The sequence below is a fragment of the Sinohyriopsis cumingii genome, chromosome 1 (genome assembly GCF_028554795.1).
Source record: "Sinohyriopsis cumingii isolate HCF-2022 chromosome 1, ASM2855479v2, whole genome shotgun sequence".
Taxonomy (NCBI): domain Eukaryota; kingdom Metazoa; phylum Mollusca; class Bivalvia; order Unionida; family Unionidae; genus Sinohyriopsis; species Sinohyriopsis cumingii.
In genome coordinates this window covers 144698295-144702640 of record NC_142961.1, presented here as the reverse complement: position 1 = coordinate 144702640, position 4346 = coordinate 144698295, and the positions used below count along the sequence as shown (strand labels likewise).

The following is a 4346-nucleotide window of genomic DNA, read 5'->3' as shown; positions in this document are numbered from 1 at the left end:
CTGCCAATCTGTTACTATCTAAAGGCTACAGTATTATAAACCATTTCTGCTAATCTGTCACTATCTAAAGGCTACAGTATTATAAACAATTTCTACTGGTCTGCCACTATCTAAAGGCTACAGTATTATAAACAATTTTTACTAATCTGTTACTATCTAAAGGCCACAATATTATAAACAATTTCTGCTAAGCTGCCACTATCTAAAGGCTACAGCATTATAAACAATTTCTACTGATCTGTCACTTTCTAAAGGCTACAGTAGTATAAACAATTTCTACTAATCTGTTACTATCTAAAGGCTACAATATTATAAACAATTTCTACTGGTCTGCCACTATCTAAAGGCTACAGTAGTATAAACAATTTCTACTAATCTGTTATTAACTAAAGGCTACAGTATTATAAACAATTTCTGCTAAGCTGTCACTATCTAATGGCTACAGTATTATAAACAATTTCTACTAGTCTGTCACTATCTAAAGGCTACAGTATTATAAACAATTTCTACTGATCTGCCACTTTCTAAAGGCTACAGTAGTATAAACAATTTCTACTAATCTGTTACTATCTAAAGGCTACAATGTTATAAACAATTTCTACTGATCTATTATTATCTAAAACGTCGGTGTTATAAACGGTTTCTACTGATCTGTTATTATCTCAAGCAGGGGTCTCAAACACGCGGCCCGCCAAGCCGTATCATGTGACCCGCAAAATGATTGGAGTCACAAGGCGTCATGAAAGATAACAAAGGTGATGCGGCCCTTGGGTAATCGAAAATGCCCTCATGCGGCCCCCAGGGTGGTATGAGTTTGAGACCCCTAATCTAAAGGCTACTGTCTTATAAACGATTTATACTTATCTGGTATTATCTAACAGTTACAGTGTTATAAACAATTTCTACTGATCTGTTATTGTCTAAAGGCTACAGTCTATTAAACAATTTCTACTGAAACGATCTGATCAAAAGATTATCTTGTACAAAATATTTTGTAATCAAAGGCTTACTTTTGTGTTTGTATTGTTGACAAAAATATGATGTGTATTTCATAAGCATATATTGAAACAGTCTTTCTACATCAGGTTTCTTTCCAAAAAATACAGTGCTCAGATCTTAATTTTTAAAAATATCGTCATTCACAGATGATGAGTTACTGTTATATCCTATCATGAATATTTGTTCTTAAAGAATGCTATCAATACACCAGCTCAATTTAAAAAAAAAAGAATCTCTACTTTTTATGCAACATAATTCATAAATGAGCTTAACTGAGATTATTTGAAACCTATTTCAAATAAATCCTGTTTCCAATTGTCAAAATCGACATAAATCATTACCAATTTTATCATCATACGTCAATCTTTCTTTTATAAGTATTCTATTGTGCATTATTCTGTAATCCAAACCTACACAATATGGAGTCTTGAAGGCAAGTGTATTAACTTCAGGTGATTAAATGTTTTCCAAATTAAATATCCTGCTCCAAAAGGCAAAAGAGTCTGGTTGTCGGAAAATTGTACAACATACAAGTGTTTAAATATATTTATTGTACATGAAAAAGAAAAGTTACAGTTTGGTCGTTGGGCGCCCACATATAGGGGCAAGAGGAAGTGCCCCCACCCATTTCACCTCTAAACATGTTTTGGTCTACATAAGTAAAACTTAATAGCTGACCGCTATATATTCCCCACCACCACCAAATAATTGCGGGCGCCCCTGATTTGGTATCTGTTTTGGGATACACGATATAGCCCTGCTGGACATGGTTGAGTTTTTATTATTTTGTAATAATGTATCTCCAATCTCATGGTATACCGTCTGTTATCCAGATGTCTAGTCTTCTTCTATTTTGTCTGCTTTAACCTCAGGGTTTGACTGATGTATCATTTCTTTATTAGCCCTATTAAGCAATGATCCAGGTACAAATGCATATGCAATACCCTTAACACAAACAATTCTCGTCGTGATACATTCTGGGGGGGGGGGGGGGGGAAGAACTATTTTATCTCCACATGTAATATTAGAATTTAAAAAAAAAAAAAACGAGTATATACAAGCAGTTAGCACACTATTAGTCTTATCGATATTTTTTTACATTTGTTTCCATGCATGGAATATTTCTCTTGTGTATACATTTTCATCTTTATATCAATTGTACCTGTACTGTAGTTCACCTTTCTGCTTGTCACCAATTGCAGTATAATTTACAAAATCAGCCTGTCGTTATATACGTTCAAATCAACAAAAATATCCTGTTAAAGAATCTACTGTGCAATTTTGAAAGAGATCGACCATTTATTTATTTATTTTATTTATTTATTTATTTATTTGAAGGTGGATTCGAGCAGGAATAATTTTTTATTTTCTAGAAGCTCGTGATTTCTAGAAGCTCGTGATTTTTATTTATATAACGGATATAAAAATGTTCCTTTGCTAAAAATCAGAGAAAAAATATTTTTGAAGCTGTTTGTGAGCCGGAATTTCAATTTAAAAAAAATCACATCGCCCATTACTTCAAAAACCAAACCCACACCAACCCCAGTAAAAATGAAAATAGTCGTTCCGTAATTGCAGGCGAGTGTTGACGTAGACAGTTACGCATGAAAATATTGCCAGGTTTTCTGTGTATGAATCTAGCATTCACTGCGCAGGTATTGTCTCAGTACTAAACTTTATATCTCCGCTTTTCTTTATTTAATTAATACATAGCCTGTTTGCAACATAAGAACTTATTCATTACATGTCAACCTAGTCACGGGGTCTCCAGAAAATAAAAGGAACACTTATCTCCAATAAAATGTGCTAACACCCAAAAGCCGCTTGTCATTATCTCTATATATGCCAGTGAAAGAGAACATGTAAATAAAAACTAAACAAAATTTACAAAATTAAGAAAGAAAAAAAAAATATTTCGAGCCTGGCCGATGAAAGAAAACATGGAAATAAGAACTACACAAATTTAATAAATTTAAGAGTGAAAAAAATTATCGAGCCTGGCAGGACTCGAACCTGCAGTCTTCTGATCCGTAGTCAGACGCCTTATCCAATTTGGCCACAGGCCCTATGGATACAAAAACGTTAGTTGAAGTTATATATCCCTTTCCTCTCTTTGTGCATTGCTGTAGTAGTCTATTTATAGGTTCTGCGTGTAATGTTTTTGTCTCCAGCAAATCGTTCATAGCATTTATTATCAAGAAATAAGTTCACAAGCACTAGCTAACTTATAGAGAGCTGTATAAAACTGAAGGCAATAAAGACGTTACATGCTTGTCACAAAATTATGACCGAGTTGAAACTGGTCTCTCTCTCTCTTCTCTCTCTCTCTCTCTCTCTCTCTCTGTGAGACTCATATTTAGCAATTTGACGTATATGGTCTAATAAGAAGGAATTTATAGTATACGATAGCAAGTTAAGCAGAATCATTCAACATGGTCACTTAGTAACAGCAAGAGCAGTAGTATATGAGCCGGTCTCACTGGACAGTTTTTTATGTGAATTTTCATAGGACTACGGACAGACTGCGGAAAATTGAGAATAAATTCACATTAAACAAGTGAAATATTCCCTTATATCAACTCAGTAAAACATAACAATAATAATAATAATAATAATAATAATAATAATATTATTATTATTATTATTATTTTTATTATTATTATTATTATTATTAGCAACGATGATATTATAATTATTATTATTGTTACATTCACCATTATTATTATTGTTATTATTATTATTATTATTATTATTATTATTATTATTAATATTATTATTAATAGTATTATTATTATTATTATTATTATTATTATTATTATTATTATTATTATTATTATTCAATTTGCATTATTTGTTAAATTTTTGTTACTCATTATAAGGCCGAGTGGTCTAAAGCGCTCCCCGTCACGGATCGCTGCCATCTTAACTCTGTCTGCGTGGGTTCGAGTCTCGGCCAATGTGGATATGTGAGAAAGCTTGCAGGTAGCGTCTCGTGGGTCGATGGTTCTTTCCGGGGTTTTCCCGGGTTCTTCCTCCACCATTAATGCTGGCCGCCATGTATAGCCTATCTTGTGCTGAAAAATAGCGTTAATCCCTATAACAAAAACAACAACAACATCGGCTATGGGTTACGTAAATGTTATTTTATAGCTGACCTTGTCCAAAATCAGGTCCATTTTCTTCCTAACCAAAATCATTGAGTTTGGTTTTGTAAACAAAACATTTATCTCAGTCTGAGTCAAGAATATTGGAAATTCCCCATAAAATGCCGGGTATTCCCGATGTTTACCACATTCTATATTATAATTTTAGCAACAGTCCTTGTCTAATTGTAACTTGGATTGTTC

General features: G+C 33.0%; 1 non-coding gene across 1 annotated transcript; it reads right to left on the bottom strand.

Moving 5' to 3' along the window:
- Positions 1-2991: 2991 nt before the first annotated feature.
- Positions 2992-3065, bottom strand: Trnar-acg (transfer RNA arginine (anticodon ACG)). The gene has a single exon. It is a non-coding gene; the product is annotated as a tRNA-Arg (tRNA).
- Positions 3066-4346: the final 1281 nt, after the last annotated feature.